General features: G+C 41.7%; 1 non-coding gene across 1 annotated transcript; it reads left to right on the forward strand.

Annotated features, from left to right (window-relative positions):
- The first annotated feature begins 645 nt into the window (after positions 1-645).
- Positions 646-827, forward strand: LOC128111392 (U2 spliceosomal RNA). The gene has a single exon (XR_008218632.1). It is a non-coding gene; the product is annotated as a U2 spliceosomal RNA (small nuclear RNA).
- The last annotated feature ends 18241 nt before the right edge of the window (positions 828-19068 follow it).

Here is a 19068-nt window from a genome sequence, read left to right on the forward strand (position 1 = left end):
TTCAATATCTGTAGTGAAAAATGTGCAAACTCTTTTTTCAGGACTGAGTATTAAGCCTAGTCAAGTGCTAGTCAAGTGCTCTCCCACTGAAATATATTTTCCAACCCTTATTTTTTACATCTTATTTTGAGATAAAGGACTTACCAAGTATCACAGGCTGGCCTAGAACTCAACCTGAAACCCAAGTACACCTTGAACTCCCAACCTTTCTAAGCCAACCTCCCCAAAAGCTAGGATAACAGGCATCGGCCACCAGGCCTGGCTCCCCAAATCTTCATTAATAGGCTTTCCCAAAATATAACAAATATCAGTGAAGTAAAATTCTGTTGCTGTTTTTACTTCCAATTTAAATCTCTTCAAGTTCTCCATTACACAGATTAAAAAGAACATTAGTATCCATCCAATATTTTTTACATTTTTTAAATAATTTATTTATTTTTATTTTATGTGCATTGATGTTTTGTCTGCATGTATGTCTGTGTGAGGGTCCCCCTGGAACTGGAGTTACAGACAGTTGTGAGCTGCCATTTGGGCGCTGGGAATTGAACCCGGGTCCTTTAGAAGAGCTGTCAGTGCTCTTAACCACTAAGCCATCTCTCCAGCCCCCTCCTTCCAATATTTTTATCTATTACAAGTTAAATTGTTATCGCTTCTCGGCCTTTTGGCTAAGATCATGTGTAGTATAAGTTAAATTGTTGAGCATTCTCCTTGCATCCAGTAACTCTTTTCACCCCTTTACCAATAAACGCGATCATATGGCCAAGTCATACTTTTGTGAGAGGAGAGTTGCATGTGCTCCTGAGTGTAGAGGCTGGAGCTCAACCCCGAGTGACATTCTTCAGGCATCATCTACCCTCTTTTCTGAAACTCTGTTTCTCATTGGCCTGGAACTTACCTGTCTTAGTAGTGGTTTTTATTGCTGTAAAGAGACTCTAGGGCTGGAAGATGGCTCAGAGGTTAAGAACACTGACTGCTCTTCCAGAGGTCCTGAGTTCAATTCCCAGCAACCACATGGTGGTTCACAACCATCTGTAATGAGATCTGGCGCCCTTTTCTGGCCTGCAGACATACATACAGGCAGAACATTGTATGCATAATAAATAAATCTTTAAAAAAAAAAAAGACTCTATTGCTGTGAAGAGACACCATGACCTCAGTAACTCTTCAAACAAACAAAAACAACATTTAATTGGGGCTGACTTACATTTTCAGAGGTTTAGGCCATTATCATGGCAGTATGCAGGCAGACGTGGGGCTGCAGAAGGAGGTGAGAGTTCTACATCTTGATCTGCAGGCAGCCGAAGGAAACTGCCATACTAGATGTAGCTTGAGCATATGACACCTCAAAGCCTGCCTCTACAGTGACACATTTCCTCCAACAAGGTCACACCTACCCCAACAAGGCCACACCTCCTGAGAGTGCCACGCCCTATGGGCCAAGCATTCAAACATATGAGTCTGTGGGGCCATTCCTATTCAAACCACCACATCACCAAATAGGGTAGTAGACTGGCTAATCAGTAAGCCCCAGGGGCTTACCTGTCTCCTCCCTAGCACTGGGATCATAAGTGTGTGCCACCACACCCAGCTTTTTCACATGGGTTCTAGGGATTGGGTTCGGGTTCTCACATTTGCATAGCAAAGCCCTTTCTTTACCAACTGAGCTCCCCATCTCCAGCCCCCAATAAACTTTTCTGGAAAACATCGTTTTCACTGTAAGTTCCAGAAAACAAAGCTGGAATGTCTCTATTTCTTCCTGAACTCCTTTACTTATAAAATAGTGATCAGGCCAGGCGGTGGTGGCACACACCTTTAATCCCAGCACTCAGGAGGCAGAGGCAGAGGCCGGCGGATCTCTGTGAGTTCGAGGCCAGCCTGGGCTACAGAGTGAGTTCCAGGACAGGCTCCAAAGCTACACAGAGAAACCCTGTCTCAAAAAACCAAAAAAGAAAGAAAGAAAAGAAAAGAAAAATAAAATAGTGATCAGTAATTGACTATGAAGTATTTTGTCAACATAGGCACACTTTAAACAACCACCCTTCACAGTCAGGAAATCAACCAAGTAAAGTGCTGAAACTTATCCCATTTCTTCACATATAAAATAGGGTAGTAGATATTGTGGCTGCCTCTACCTACAAGATTATCGTAAAGAGGTAATGGATATGAAAGTACTTTGCAAACTACTCAGAAATTTACAGATAAAAGTACTGATCTCCAAGAGTCTTTGCTCTGTAGTTTCTTCTGAATCTCTGCCAGGCATATAACTAACACTTTTAAAGAATGCCTCATTTATTTCTCATAACAGTCCCGGAGGATGAATACTGTTATTGTCATGATTGCATTTAAATGTCTGGTGTGTAACTGGACACATAAATATTTATTGAGGACGACACTGGAGCCTGAAGAAGGAGTGCCTTGTCCAAGTAAACACAGTTAGTTAGACACGGAACTGGAAAACAAGCCAGAGCTGACTAACTGAAGTCCAGGACCCTACAGTCTCTAAGTCAAACTACTATCCCCATGTATGGCCGATCACAAGAAGTTGTTGTCATAGAGACAATCTCACTCAGTAATGCAGTCGAGACCATCTCAAGGCCTTCTCCATCTGATGGCCAACTCCCCACCACCAAGTACTGTCTGCTTAGATCATTCTCCTGGGAAAAGTGTGTTTTCTGTCTCTTTGAGAACTGACAACCAAGCACACAATCTTCAGATCCCTGAGGTACCTGTGTTTTAATAGCCGATGAACTTATGAGGCAAGGTACTAAACCATAAATCTTAAATGATCGGGTGTAACCAAACAAATCAAAGTACTGAGGAGAAAATAAACTGAGAACAAGTGACAACATCCATGCCATGTCCTTGAGATCCCACCACTCCTGTAGCTACCTACAAGAACTTACATATGCATCCTTGTTGAAATCTGACAGCTATTCTTTTTTATTAGTTCCTTGATTAGTTCTTTTTTACAGTTCCTCATATAATGTATTTGGAACATTTTCATCCCCTTCACCAACACCTCCCTTACCCATCCAGCTTTGTGTCTTTTTTTTTTTAACTCTAAGCCCATCAAATACAGTTTGTGCTTCCCATGGACTCTTGGATTTGTGCTCTTCCACTGGAGTGGGCCATACCTCTAAGAAGACTGAGCCTCCCTCTCCCAGCAGTTAATCAATTACCAATAGCTCCTCAGCTAGGAGTAGGACTTGGTGCCCACCTTCCTGCTCGGTGCTGGGATTTTTATCTAGCTTAAATTTGCACACATCTTAGGCATGCTATCACAGCTACTGTGAGATCACATGTACCACTGCCCTGCTGTGTCTGGAAAAGATTATTTCTTGGTACGTCATCCACAACCACTGGTTCTCATTATCTTTCTCTTTCCTCTTGGGAAATGATCCCTGAGCCTTGGGGAAAAGGCTCCATTCTTCACAGTCTAGCCTGTTAAGCAAGGTTACTGCAAGTTTATACAGTAACTAGAGAAATGTGCTCCATCCAGGCCGAAAGAGCACAGTGGTGCCATCTTGATTTGAAGACAGTGCCTTTGTTCTTTTGTTCTGAGGAAAGAGGAGCCTTGAGGATGAAGGGTGGAGGGAGCCACAGGAAGGGCAAGTTGATACTAGGAAGCACAGCAGTCTATCTAGAACTAGATTTGAATCCCAGATCTCACGAACCCCCTCAGCCTAGTGCCTGTATATGACGCACAAAACTGCACAACTGTATGCTCCAGCCATTCATATGAAGCATATCGATGGGCACAGAGAGCAGAAACAGATGATGAATTCTGATCATTTGAGATCAAGGGATGGATTACTTCATGTTGTAGATGGATTTAAGCTAACTTGAGATTAGTTTTAGGGGAGAAAATAGATTTTTGTGTTTGTCATTTTTGAACATTTTTAGCTTCTTGTTTCCTAACTTGAGTTTTTCTCTATTTGAAAAACATCAAAATAGCTTAACTCTGCAGCGTCATAACAATGTTCCTCTTTCGAAATTAAGCTTAAACATAATACAAAAACAATGCCTCTATTGCTTTAGAGCCATGAATGATGGAAATAATAAATTTACTTCTGAACTACTGAGGGGATTCGTATTCTGCCTCTGGCCACTCAGGGAGAACACTATTTTCAAGACAGCCAGTAGAAGGACATGAAGCTCATACATTTGTGGTGATTTTTGCTTTGCTCTACCCTACCCCTGGGAGAAAACATCATCTGTTATTTTCTGAGTTTGGTGATAGGAAATTTTATTTGAAATATAAGCTCATTGGAGATAGGATATTTTTCTGGCAAATAGAATTTTAAAAGCTGACAACAGAGACTTCGTCTATTGAATTTTATATTCAAGGGGAAGTAATTTGGAGTTAATGCATTTATCCACTCCCTGGTCCTTCTCCATGGAAAATTAGAGAACTTTACAATGCTTCTACCACTCACAGAGATTCTCAGTCCATCAGAGATGAAATATCTTTATAAACTTTGAGTTTTACTGGTGAGAAAATGGTGAGATTATGGAATGGGAGATTTCAGACTTATCCTGGTTTCTCAGCCTATTTCCTGGTGCTATAACAAAATACCTAAGCTGAATAATTTCTAAAACATAGATCTTTATTTAGCTCATGGTTCTGGGTGATAAAAAGTCCAAGAGCATCTCTGGCATCTGTTTGGCCTTAGGTGAGGGTCTTTTTGAAGCATCAGAATATGGTTAAAAAAAAAAAATACAACAAGTTACAGCAAGACAGCCCGAAAGAGCTCACTTTTAAAACTGTTACTCTTTAGATAACCATTAACACAGGAGCGAATTTGTCCATTCATAAGGACAGAGCTCTCCCATCCCAAGCACCTCCCCAAATCCCCATCTCTCCTATGCCATTACTATAAGTCTGCAGCACACGAAATTTGGGGAGCATTTCCAAACCACAGGAAACCAAGAAAAGTAATAAATTTCAATTATTGAAACACCTTATTTCAGATTTATTATTAAGCAAATATTTATGATACACTTCCTCATTTGTTTACCACATTCTTCGACATCCCCTCCCAAATCCTGCTTGTATATGGCCTGCTGGGCCCATTAGCAACTTCAAGCTTGTCCTTACACTGTCTTCCTTATGCCTCTCTGGCAAAACTTACACTCTCCATAAAATTCATATTATGCCAGACACATCAGCTGTGATGTGTGCTGCAAGTCATCTCTGTCACCAAATATCTGACAGAAATAATACAAGGGGAAAGATTTGGGCTTCTGTTCTAGAGGGTTGGGCAGATGATCTTGAAGCATCTACCACTGTGTCATACATACGGTTGTTCTACCCAGCCAGCTGAGTCATATTTGACTGTACTAAAATTAGATAATAATAAAAAGGCATAATGTGTGTGGAGTGATAGTAAGTGCCTAATCAATGGGGGGAAACCCTCTAAAGCTCAGAACAATACTTAACATTGTAGGACAAAAAAAAAAAAAAAATGGTGTGCTACTTCAGGACCTTGGACAGTAAAAAGGACTCGGGCTGTAAACCGTGGTCTCTTTCAGAAAGAAGCTTGTGGCACCACATTGCATCAGACACAACGCTGTTTGTTTGTTTGTTTGTTTTTTCAGAAAAAGCAAAATTAAAAATTGCCTATTCAAACATGAAGGATGACTATTTCCAGGCATTCTACTCTGAACTATTTTCTAATATAAATAAATGTAACAAAACTAATTCCTGAACATTCTATACATCCAGTTATTTGGATGTCAAAATGAAACCTAACGATTATATATCTGTGGTTACACACACACACACACACACACACACACACACACACACATATATATATCCCAGATAGTGACAAATGAAAATTTCTGAGCCACACTTTGAAACTTGGATTCTCTCATTTGTTTCCCCAACGTGTATTTAAAAAAAAAATATGAGTAACAAGTTTTTAAAACTGATCATTGGAAATGTTATGTGACTCACGTTTTATGAGAGTTAAAATATGGGACTGTAAAGTCTCTGAGGATGCATGAGAACAAGGCACCCTAAGGTACTGAGGAAGCTCTAAGGCAGTGATGGCAGGGATCTTTCGGATGGGTGGTGAGTGGCTTCCTCTCCTAGTCTGGTCAGGTTTTTAAAGTTAATTGATGACACACAGTTCTGAAGAACTGCAGGTGAGCTGCATCAGAAGAAAGAGTTCAACCTCACTACCAGCCAAGAAATTGAAATTAAGCCACAGGGTGCTATATCTCTTCTCTCAGGTTGACAGAGATTAGAAAGAATTCCAAGAGTATGGAGGAATAGGCACTTTCATGTGCCACTAGAGGGAACACAGATTGGTACAAGGAAGGCAATTTGGAAATATCAAAAGCCTAAAATGAAATGTTGAGGCTGTATATATAATAACATGCAAACATTGTTATCTCAGCTCATTGTTGGTGGAAAGTAGCTTATTAACTTATACAAACATTTATTTATGAAATATAAATATATATCTGAAAGGATACATACCAAAATATCAATCTCAGAGGATAAGCTAGGGGCATTTGCATTTTGTATATACAGTTTTCTAATGTATATATCCAATATGAATAAGAATTTCTGTTAAAAAAAATGAACAATTTAGGGATGGCTAGTTAGCTCAGAATGTAGAGGCACCTATAGCCAAACCTGATGATGGAAATTCAATTGAATGGAAGGAGAGACCTGAGTCCTGTAAGTTGTCCTCTGACCTCCACAAGCATGCTGTATTCTGATCTTACACACACACACACACACACACACACACACAGAGAGAGAGAGAGAGAGAGAGAGAGAGAGAGAGAGAGAGAGAGAGAGAGAGAGAGAGACCTAAGTGGAGTTTAAAAAAATTCACCTAGAGCTAGAGCTGGGGATGTCACTAAATGGTAGAGTTCTTACCCACCATGAGCAAGGCCCTGGGTTCAATACCCAGCATTGTGAATAAATTAAATGATAATTTACGCAATCGACAAAATTCTAGAGATAATGACTACTTGTTTTCACTCTTTCGGGATCTACATGTGGCAAATATGCCTTCATCATCTTGAAGATACTAACGGGAGGTTGGTGGGGCTGTAAAGCTGTGAACAAGAAAGGAAATGGGCTCAGACAATTGGACAAAGGGTTGGAGAATGAGCTATTTGCAGCTCCGATGCCCTGAGAGACTATATCTATTCTGGAAGGAATGGACCACCATTTCAGAACAGAGCAAGGAAGGGGCAATGATTAGGTTTGTGAAATTGTATTTAGCCAGTTTTAATTACTCTGTCTGTCTTCAGCATGGAAAATAGGACAGAGTGAGGTAAAGTCAGGAGCTAGAAAGACCAGTAAAACCATCATAGAATGTCCCTTCAGAAGAAGAGAGCATAAGGGTTGGGGAAAAAAGTAAAAAGACCGGATTTAAATTTCAAAAGTAATGATAGTGGGATGTGCTTATGCAACAAGATAGAAAGTTGTGAATATCCACACGTATATAATCAGGAATAACTCTGACAGTATTCTTTAATATAAAATTTACAAACACAAAAATGCCTTTAGCTACTAGTTCTCAAATCTTCAAATTGAAGTATGTCATTGTGATGTGTTGAGTGGTAGCCTCCAAAAAATATGTGTAGATCCTAATTCCAGGAACCCGTGAATATTTTCTAACTTAGAAAAGGGATGTTTGCAGATATAATTAAGACTTTTGAGATGAAGAGAGTCTCCTTGGTTACTTGGTGGGCTCTAAAGCCAACCACCATGTGATGATTAATTTCTACTGTCAAGAAATACCCGGGAAGGGGGCTGGGGAGATGGCTCAGTGGGTCAAGAACTTGTACAAGCAGAAAAGCCCAAGTTTCAATCCCCAATACCCATACAAAAATCCAGGTGTGGGAGTACATATCTGAGATCCCAGTGCTGGGAAGGCAGAGACAGGAGGACACTGAGGGCTTGGTGGCAGCCAGTCTACCTCCAATAGAGAGCTCCGGGTTCAGTAATAGACAATGTTTCAAAAAATTGTAGCCAGAGTTTTCCTGCCTGACCCACAGTCAGGGCAAATGTCTCTCACCTGCCAGTCCCACAGCCACTCAGACCCGACCAAGTAAACACAGAGACTTATATTGGTTACAAACTATATGGCCGTGGCAGGCTTCTTGCTAACTGTTCTTACAGCTTAAATTAATCCATTTCCATTAATCTATACCTTGCCACATGGCTCGTGGCTTACCAGCATCTTCACATGCTGTTTGTCATCGTGGCGGCTGGTAGTGTCTCTCTGACTCAGCCTTCCACTTCCCAGCTTTATTCTCCTCCTTATCCCGCCTATACTTCCTGCCTAGCCACTGGCCAATCAGTGATTTATTTAGTGACCAATCAGCAACACATTTGCCATACAGAACATCCCACAGCAAAAAATAAACTGGAAAGTGATGGAGGAAAACACTTGATGTTAAGTTCTGGTCTACACTCAGCCTCTGGTCTACATACACCAAAAAACACACCCCAGGGCATCGTGGTGGTTTAAATGAGAGCGGCCCTCATAGGCTCATGTATTTGAATGCTTAGTCATCAGGGAGTGGCACTATTGGAAAAGATTGTAAGGATTATGAGGTGTGGCCTTGTTGGAGAAAGTTTCAAAAGTCCATGCCAGGCCAAGACTCTTGGCCTGCAAAGGAGGCTGTAGCTCTCTCCTCTACTGCTCTAGTGTCTGCTTGCATGCTGCCATGACCCCTTCCTGCCCCCCAACCATGATGATAATAGTGGACTAACTCTCTCAGACTGTAAGCAAGCCCCCAATCAAATGCTTTCTTTTTTTTTTAAAGATGTTTATTTATTTATTATGTATACAGAAGAGGGTGCCAGATCTCATTACAGATGGTTGTGAGCCACCATGCGGTTGCTGGGAATTGAACTCAGGACCTCTGGAAGAGCAGTCGGTGCTCTTAACCTCTGAGCCATCTCTCCAGCCCCCAAATGCTTTCTTTAATGAGTTGCCTGACTCATGGTTCTCTTCACAGCACTAGAACAGTGATTCAGACAGGCATCAATGAGGCACCCTTGGGAATGTGCCTGTTGTCTCGGTCACTGTTCTACTGAGGTCTTAAGAGCACTTAGTGTCCTAACTTTGATTCCCAGCACCCGCATTGGGCAGCTCACAACCATCTGTAACTTCACCTCCTGTGGATCTGATGCCTCTGGCCTCCAGGACACCTTGACATATGGACACATAACCATATGAAGGCCCACATACACCTACACATAATTTTAGCAATAATAAAAATGCATCTTTAAAAATAAGGTGGAGAAGACATTCCATGTTGACCTCTGCCTCAATACATATGCACACACACACTATGCTTTTGTGTGTGAAAAAAAAAATTCCATTATTAAAAGGTTTCTTTAGGGACTGGTTGCTGCTGCCAGGAGAGCCATGAGTAACATGTGGACCTGGAAAGGAGGGTCAGTGGCTGACAGAGACACACAACACTAGGTTCACTTTAGGAGCGAACAGTTTTTGCTTTCCCACTGCTGTTTATATATTGTTTAGCTAGCTACTTGAGCCAACAATATCATTGACCCCTTTATCTGAATTTCTCCTTCCATGCCTCCTTGCCCTTGTGATCTTAATTTGCCCTAAGGACATTCCTCGTAGGCATTATCTTGTATCTGAGGTTTCTCATAGCCACATCTTGGTGTGCCTGAGAAAGCTTGTGCCTGTAAACCCATCTGAATCCCATCATCAGGGGAGATGGTGCAGTGGGCAAGTGTGCTTGCCGTGTGAGCATGAAGACCCAAGTTCAAATCACCAGAACCCATGTAAAAATCTGACGTGATTTGCGGGCTGAGAATCTAGCTCCTGATTCAGTGAGAGACCCTGTCTCAAAGGATTAAGACAGAGTGGCAGAGGACACCCCACATTCCCCTTTTTGGCCTCAGCATGTAATACAAATGCACACACACACACACACACACACACACACACACACACACACACACACATACAATTAATAAAATTAAAAGAGTTCTTTAAAAAAATTTAGAAAAGTTAAGCCAGGTATGGCATCACATGCCTTTAATCACAGCATTTGGGAGGCAGAGACAGGTGGGTCTCTGTGAGTTCAAGGCCAGCCTGATCCACATAAAGAGTTCCAGGACACCTAAGGCTACATAACGAGACCTTGTCTCAAAAAATAAAAACAAAAATGAGAAAAGTTTATAAATTCCTTGAGATAACTAAACTAATACTCTTGAATGATCTGTGCACATTTAAAGGAAATTACATTCACTTATTTTACATGTATGCGTGTGTGTTTTACCTGTGCGTATGTGCACCACTGGAACTACAATAGTGAGAAACCAAGACTCACGTGGGTGTCGGGCATCTGAACTCAGGTCTTCACATTTTCATGACAAGCATTTTACCACTCAAGCTATCATCCCAACCCCCAATACAATGAATTTCTGTGTGCGCAAAACCCATTTTCAAGAAAGTTGTCAACACTTAACTGTTATGGCTTCATCTATTCTCTCTTTCATGACTTTACTGTTGGGTTATTTTGAAGCTGATGCTAGGCATCATATTGTTCCATTAATACACCAAAAACACCTCTAAAATATAATTCCTTAAGAACATACCATATTTGACTTTTTTGTTTTGTTGTTTTGTTTTGTTTTTTGAGACAGGGTTTCTCTGTGTAGCTTTGGGGCCTGTCCTGTAACTCACTCTGTAGACCAACGTGGTCTCGAACTCACAGAGATCTGCCTGGCTCTGCCTCCCCATTGCTGGGATTAAAGGCGTGCGCCACCACTGCCTGGCATCATATTTGACTTTTAAATTGACAAATTTAATATCTTTAATAGCAGTAGCTACCTGATCAGTATTAACTTTTCCTAATGGTCTGGTGGGTCTTTATTCAGTTGGTCCATTTGATACAGGAGCCAAATCAGCACACAGAATTACTGTCTCCTAAATCTTAATCTACTACTTCAATCTTTCTTTTATTTTTCCCTTTAATTCATATATTAAAGAAACAAGGTTGAAGTAAAATCTCAGCACTTTGGAGATGAAGGCAGGATGATTAAGAGTTCAAGGTAATCTCCAGTTCCATAGTGAGTTGGAGGCTAGCCCAGGCTACATAAGACCTCATGTCTTATTGCTGCAACAAAACACTATGACCAAAATGCAAGTTGGGGAGAAAAGGGTTTATTTGACTTATACTTTCCAGATCATAGTCCCTTATGGAAGGAAGTCAAAACAGGAACTCAAGCAGGGTGGGAACTTGGAGGCAGGAACTGAGGCAGAGGCCATGGAAGGGTGTTGCTTATTTGTTTGCTTCCCATAGCTTGCTAAGCCTGCTTTCTTATAGAACCCAGGACCACCAGCCCAAAGGTGGTCCCACCCACTACGAGCTGGGCCCTCCCCCATTGATCACTAGTTGAGAAAATGCCTTACAGCTGGATTTCATGAGGCATTTCCTCAACTGAGGCTCCTTCCTTTCTGATGACTCCAACTTGTGTCAAGTTGACACACAAAACCCACCTGGTAATGCCATGTCTTTTCAAAACAAAGCAAAAAATAGGAAAGAAAACATCTTAACCCTCAATTAACCCCTGAGTAGCTTTAAGAGATCTCGTCTCCTCCTGGTGCTTCTTTTTCTGTGAACTGAAATTTGAGTCTGGAATTGATCCATGATGAATATTCTTAGCAATAATATTCCACACACAGGATTTGGTAGCCTACATCCCACCATTCCAATGCTTAGGTGTCTTTATGTGGGACTCCAAGATTGACCAGTGGCATTAGGCATTATCTTACAACTTCCTCACTGTCAGGAAGCTCCCCTAGTTGTTTTACATCCATTTGTGAGCACAGCCTTGTGATATTAGTTAGGGTTACAAAGTGATGATGTTCTAATTCTACTAGTTTCCTGCATTCATTAGTTGGCACTTTATATAACAGACTTTCCTCCATAAATTATTTTCTCACCTTGAAGTACTGTCCATCAGAAGAAGCCAGATGTGTTAATTTTTTTTCTCTTTATATGCCTATCTTCCCAACACCCTCCAAAGATACTCAATGTGGTTTGTTTGGCTTGCCTTTGAGCCTGTGGTGAAGCATTTTATTGTGGCAGAGAGAGCGCAACAGGGCTAAGAGCTTTAGAAGGCAGTTGGAGACTGGATCAATGTAGCAATATAACAGTTGTAGTAAGTTCTTCTCAAGAGTCTAGGACCTTTCCAGCCACAGGTTCTTGGCTAAGTTAAGATAAAATTTAATATTAAATAGAACATAAAATGTAAATCTGAAGTCCAAGACTCCTAGCATTTTATGATAGGGTCTAGATAGAACATATTTCAAATCATGTACCTCTCCCTGTTAACCTGGACCTGATGATAAAAAGTAAACAGAGCTCTGGGAGCTGTTAGAGAGAAGCCAACGCTTCATCCTAGAGCCACATGTATGAAGTCAGACAGAATCATTTCTTCTACCATTTCTTCTAAGAGCAGGGTCTGCAGTCTGCTCACAGACAAGACTGGGTTTGAAGCCATCGGGTGTCCCAATTTGCTCTGTATGTTTTAGTGTGGCTAATATGGAATTATGGTTGGAGGAATAAGAAATTTCACCTGATGCCGGGCGGTGGTGGCGCACGCCTTTAATCCCAGCACTCGGGAGGCAGAGCCAGGCGGATCTCCGTGAGTTCGAGGCCAGCCTGGACTACCAAGTGAGTTCCAGGAGAGGCGCAAAGCTACACAGAGAAACCCTGTCTCGAAAAACCAAAAAAAAAAAAAAAAAAAAAAGAAATTTCACCTGGAAAACACTGATAGCTTTTTTGAACCTGCAGCATCACTTGATAAATAGAAAGAGATGGTAGATGTCTTCCTTCTGATTCCCCAAAATGAACAATGTGTAAGAAATGCAGAGACATGTATTTCAACTCGGCAATGCCACAGGACGATGATGCTGGGACCATCTTCTCCTTAGTCTTTTCTATAAGTGAAGCATCCTGAAGGGGAAAAGAATACACACTCAATTCACCTTCACCCTCCTAAATCAATTCATCTTCATTTCTAGAAAACTCTGATTTAAATATATATATATGCACATAAATGTTCTCTTTCCTTCCTAACAAGCAATATTCAGTCTTTTAGAAGCTGTCTTTCTCTGACGACCTATGTGCATTCCTCCCTCCCTTCCCTAATTTCATCTCCTGTCCAGCTTCCTTCCTCACGTGGTTCAGAATTCCTGGAAGGATGAAACCAGAAACCATTAGCATCCAACAATACTGATAGAAGGGAGTCCTGTAATGACACATTGGCTGTCAAATCTTGGGTAGGGAGTGTTACAAATAGTTTCTAACTACTGGCCCATTTAGTGACCTATATCTTCAGGGGCAGAGCTCCCCGATTTGTATTTTTATCCAGCTCCACAAATACTTCTGATGGAACTAAGCGTAGGACAGATGTCTGGGAGCCCCTTACAAGACGTACAGCAGTCACTCATAGCCATAGTAGGGATATACATTTCTCTTTCCCCACCTCTGTAGCTGGAGAGCTTCCCTCCAGGTCCCGCCAAGCCTCGGCAGTCCCTTAGCCCACTTATAAAATAAACATACAGACGCTTATATTATTTAAACTGCTTGGCCATTAGCTCAGGCCTATCATTGTCTAGCTCTTACTCTTATATTTAGACCATTTCTATTAATCTATACTTTGCCACGTGGCTCATGGCTTATTGGTACCTTACATCTTCCTTGTCTTGGTGGTGGCTCCAGCAGTCTCTCCCTCTGCCTTCCTGTTCCCTCAATTCTCCTCTCTGTTAGTCCCGCCTATACTTCCTGTCTGGCTACTGGCCAATCAGTGTTTATTTATACAGAGCGATATCCACAGCACACCTCCCCCCACAAAATGAATCCCAACTATCTGTTAGGGTTTCTTGTGCTGGGATGAAACACCATGATCAAAAAAAACAAGTTGGGGAGGAAAGGGTTTATTTAGCTTACACTTCCACATTGCTATTCATCACTGCAGGAAGTCAGGACAGGAATTCAAACAGGGCAGGAACCTGGAGGCAGGGGCTGATATAGAGGCCATGGAGGGGAACTGCTTACTGGCTTGCTTTCCCTGGCTTGTCAGCCTGCATCTTATAGAACCCAGGACCACCAGCCCAGGGGTGGCCTCACCCACCATGGGCTGGACTCTCCCCCATTGACCACTAATTGAGAAAATGCCTTACAGCTGGATCTCATGGGGCATTTCCTCAGCTGAGGCTTCTTCTTTGATGACCCTAGCTTGTGTCAAGTTGACACACAAAATCAGCCAGTATACTAATCAAACCATCAGTTTTCTTGATGAAGCTGATGGCACATTCAACACAGTTAATTGTGCTTTTTTTTTTTTTTGATGGTTCTCCAATAATATATGGGATGCTGCTACTGAAAGGAGTTGCTTGTGCAGCCAACAGTAGGGACTGCCCTTCCCAGTATGTGTGACCTCGGGGCAATTTCGTCTCTGAATACCAGGAAGTTGCTAAACCAAAGCTCAAACCAGGAGTTTAATTTAAATGAATTTCACTATAGATGCTTTCCCAAATGAGAAACATCCTGGTCCATTCTAGCAAAGTCAAAACAAGATCACTACCTTTTTCTTTCTTTTTTTTTTCTTTTGTCCTTATTTTCATATCCAGGCTCAATCCATCAAATAGTATGAAGAGACTAAAATAAAAATGATCTCAAAGTAGTATTAAATACATATATTTGTGGAGGCTGATTCAACTTTTTTCTCTTATTATTCTTTTTTACTTCTTTTACATTTTTGGTGTGTGTGTGTATGTGTGTGTGTGTGTGTGTGTGTGTGTGTGTGTGTGTGTGTGTGTGTGTATTTCACAGCACACAAGTGGAGGTAAGAAGACAGCTTGCAGGTGTAGCTAGAGTTTTCCTGCCTGGCCCACAGTCAGGACAAATCTCTCTCACCCGCCAGTCCCACAGCCGCTCAAACCCGACCAAGTAAACACAGAGACTTATATTGGTTACAAACTGTATGGCCGTGGCAGGCTTCTTGCTAACTGTTCTTACAGCTTAAATTAATCCATTTCCATTCATCTATACCTTGCCACATGGCTCGTGGCTTACCGGCATCTTCACATGCTGTTTCTCATCGTGGCGTCGGCTGGCAGTGTCTCTGACTCAGCCTTCCACTTCCCAGCTTTATTCTCCTCCTTGTCCCGCCTACACTTCCTGCCTGGCCAATGGCCAATCAGTGTTTTATTTATTGATTAATCAGCAACACATTTGCCATACAGAACATCCCATAGCACGCAGGGGTCAGCTCTCTCCTTCCACCATTTGGACCCCAGGGATTGAACTCAGGTCAGGTCAGGGTCCAGAGCAAGCACCTTTCCCCCCTGGATCATCTCACTGGCTCTTCTTTCAGTTCCATGGAAGGTAGTAGAACCTGTAAAAGGAGGAGTCTAGTGGAAGTCACTGTGCAGACACCCTTGAAGGAGACGCGGTTGGCCCCACCCCTTTCCTCTTCCTCTCGGCTTCCCATCCACCATTTGAGGATCAGCTTCACCACACCCTATGTTCCCCACCATGATGAAGTATCTTATCACGTGCCCAAAAGCAGTGAGTCTTTTGAGGACTGAAATCTCCAAAACTGAGACTTAAGATCGACTTTTCCTTCAAGTTATCATGAGTATTTTATCACAATGATGGAAAGTTAACTAATACACAGTGTCATCAGAAACTTTTCAAATTTCAATAGACAGTAGCTGGAGGTGCAGGTAAACATCATACTTGAAAAAAAAAATGCCTACCATGCAGGGGCCCACAGAGGCTCCCTAGTAAGTAAGGCCTTTACTCAAGGTCAGAAAGTCTAATCTTGCTTTACCCAGCAGGGCTGCATAATGGGATGATTTGGCCAAAGGTGTGGTACCAGATGTTTTGGGTCTACACTTGTTGGTACTTTATACCTCGACCTTGAGAGGAGGAGGTCTTTTGTTCCTCCCCTTGCTGACGCACAAAAATCCCATCATGATTAAACTCGGAGCAACTGGGTATTGACCCAGAGCTCTCCTGAAGCTATCCTGTGTCTCTGTCTTTCTAGTCATCTCTGCCTATATTTCTAATACTTCCTCATTCCTCACTCCTCCCCGCAAGAACCCTTCGACAGGTCAGAGCAGGTCTCCTACACTACCATGAACTTGAGCACTTAAAATTATACAGCATATAAGAAAATGAAGACACTGCCCAGTATAAAAATGAAACAAATCAAAACCCTCTTGCCATTAAGGGAAGGATAGATGGCCATTTGTACACATGCTACACAAAAGACACTATTCAAGTGGCCAAGACATGGGCAGGAAAATATTCAACTTTATTAGTCACCAGTGAATTGAAAATTAAAGCCACTACCCAATTATTGAAAAATAACAAGTGTTGGGGAACATATGCAACAACTCAAATTTCTCATTCACTACTACTGTGAGTATAAACTGGCAATCATTTGGATAGCTATTTGGCAGCCCTATTAACACAGGCATGTGACACAAAAGTGTCACTCCTGGATCTATCCCTAAACAATATGATCATGAATGTTCATTAGAAGCCTGATTTGTCACAGTCCAAAACAGAAAACTGTCCAACTATCCATCAACAGTAGAACAGATCCATAAATTGAGATATAGTTGTGCATTTTAATAATCTGCAGCAGAATGAACAAACAATAATTACAAATAGCAACAAGAGTGTCTCACAAAAACCAACTTAAATGAAGGACCCCAGACCCATGAATACATGGAACATAGGTTGTATTATGCCATTTATATAAAAGTCCAAACCTGGTTGAATCAATCTTTGCTCTTAAAGGTTGGTAACCTTGGAGCACCAGGCAGAGGGATGACTAGAGTTCAAAAGCAGGGCTTGGCCACAGGCTGTGTCTTTGTCTGGGATGCTAGCTGTGCAAGCATTTTATGTTGGTGAGATGGGGGGAGTTGGATCATGAATCGCATTGCTTTAAATATATACTACACTTCCAAGTTTCAAAATAAGGAAAGAACCAGCCAAGTCTTCTTCCTGTCATTTCCTTACCTCTCCGATTCCCTGGCAGTTCTGTTAAGTTGCTTTTCAGTGTTAAAATACTTATTCTGTTTTAACAAGTTGTGGGTGGTTGATATGATCTCTTGATAAATGGTTTATACAGGGTTTTGAGAAGTGCAATATGAATGTCAGTATTAAGCAGTTGGGGTGCGGCACAATCTTCTTTTCTCACAGGGATCACATTATTGAATCAAAGTATCTTTTTTTTTTTTTTTTTACAGTCTAAGGGAACAGAAGTTGGAGCATTTTTACTCAGCTTTATCTGTGTAGCAGAACACCAAGAAGCATTCCCAGCTTCAAGCTGCAGATTCCCATGAAAGTCTGAAGGTCACAATTAGAGGCAGTACTCTAAGATAGGAATCAGATATAGCTTCCATTGTTGGCTCTGAAACCACTTTTGGAATAACGAAGCAACTCTGAGATTTGTGGACCTTGCTCATACCAAATCTGTTTCCCATTATTGGCCTTTGTATTGTAGACACAGAATAAGTAATGGTCAGGGTTAAATAAAAACCTCTGTCTGGAGGCCTGAACCCCAACTTCCTCTGTGTGATCCCACAGGTCTGGCCCCGCCTTCACTCTCCTTCCCCTGAAAATAAGTATTGAGTATCAAAGCAGACAGAGGCTGGGCCAACATGGAAGGGAAAAGCTGGAATACCAGTTCAAGCACCCTGTTGTTTAGAATAATTAAGTCCCTGGGCCATTGAAGATATAAGAAATTGAAAGGAATATAAAAATTTAAAAATAATGAAGTGAGGAGTCAATGGTTAGACTTTCATGAGAAGATAAAATAGTGGAGGACACACATCCATTGGTAAATTGTTTTATTTTAAGGTTTTCATACAAGAAAGGAGATTCACATCCATATCAAATATCGGGAAAAGCAAAACAAGTTGAAAATAATGATCACTGTCTTTCAGAAGTTGCTATATCTTTTCAGCATACTAAAAAGATCCCCATTTTCTAAAAATGAAGTTTTATGGCATTGTTTTTTTCAAAATTTCTCAGAATTGTATAACCACTTTCTTTTCTTCTTTCTTTTTTTTTTTATAAAGAAAAAACATTTAATTGGAGTGGCTTACATTTTCAGAGGTTTAGTCCATTATCATCGTGGTGCGACATGGTAGTGTGCAGGCAGACATGGTGCTGGAGAAGTAGCTGAATTTCCTACATCTTGACTCTCAGGCAACAGGAAGTGGTCTAAGATACTGAGTGGTATTTTGAGCATACAGAAGGCCTCAAAGCCTACCCCCACAGTAACTTACTTCCTCCAACAAGGCCATACCTTCTAATAGCACCACTCCATTGGGGGCCATTTTCTTTTTCTTTCTTTTTTTTTTTTTTTTTTTAGTTAATAAATGTTTTATTCATTCCACATACCAACCACAGATCCCCCATCCCTCCTCCTGCTCCTCTCCCCAGCCTCCCCTCCCCAGCCCACCCCCCATTGCCTCCTCCGAAAAGGTATGGCCTCCCATGGGGTGTCAGTAAAGCCTGGCACATTCAGCTAAGGTAGGTCCAAGCCTCTCCCCCTGCATCAAGGCTGCGCAAGGTGTCCCACCATAGACAATAAACTTCAAAAAGCCAGTTCATGCACCAGGGGTAGATCCTATTCCCACTCTCAGGGGCCCCTCAAACAGACCAAGCTACACAACTGTTTTACTCATGTAGAGGGCCTAGTCCAGTCCCATTCAGGCCCCACAGCTGTCGGTCCAAAGTTTATGAGTTCGCACTGGCTTGGTTTGGTTGTATCTGTAAGTTTCCCTTTCATGGTCTTGATGCCCCTTGCTCATAGAATTCCTCTTCCCTCCCACTGGACTTCCGGAGCTCGGCCTGGTGCTTGGCTGTGGCTCTCTGCATCAGTTTCCATCAGTTACTGGATGAACTGTTACTCTGATGAATAAGTTACTATGATGACAGTTACAGCATTCACCAATCTGGTCACTGGGGTAGGCCAGCTCAGGCACACCCTCCACCACCGCTAGTAGTCTAAGCTGG

The sequence above is a fragment of the Peromyscus californicus genome, unplaced genomic scaffold (genome assembly GCF_007827085.1).
Source record: "Peromyscus californicus insignis strain IS unplaced genomic scaffold, ASM782708v3 Scaffold_15__1_contigs__length_86483966, whole genome shotgun sequence".
Taxonomy (NCBI): domain Eukaryota; kingdom Metazoa; phylum Chordata; class Mammalia; order Rodentia; family Cricetidae; genus Peromyscus; species Peromyscus californicus.